Source organism: Nicotiana attenuata, unplaced genomic scaffold (genome assembly GCF_001879085.1).
Source record: "Nicotiana attenuata strain UT unplaced genomic scaffold, NIATTr2, whole genome shotgun sequence".
Taxonomy (NCBI): Eukaryota; Viridiplantae; Streptophyta; class Magnoliopsida; order Solanales; family Solanaceae; genus Nicotiana; species Nicotiana attenuata.
The window spans coordinates 56,262-56,679 of NW_017671057.1; positions in this window are offsets into that span (position 1 = coordinate 56,262).

Genomic DNA, 418 nt, shown 5'->3' on the forward strand with positions numbered 1-418 from the left:
TTACTAATAGTGGCGGTCCTGCATTCAATGATGATGGAGATTGCATTGGAGTGGCATTTCAGGTAGTTGCTTGTCAGATTTGGGACCAGACTCTTGCTTCTTTTGGCTTGCCACTTTAGTTTTGCAGAGTCCTCCCTTTTAGGGATTTGTAACGACAGGATGCAACTATTTATTTCAAGTTTGAAATGGTTACTTAATCACATAATTGTAGTATTTTATATTACCAAGCTGTTATTTTCATCTGTTTTGAAAGGTCATTCTGAGGCTAGCTTAAGAGCTGGCCCAAAGCAAACCATAACAGTACCCCTTGGGGCAACTAGGGGTGTAGTATCTCTTACGGCCATGTGCTGCATCAACATTTCTTCAAATTACTTTTTGTATTTGTCACTTTATTTTTAATTTTTGATTTGATTTATTT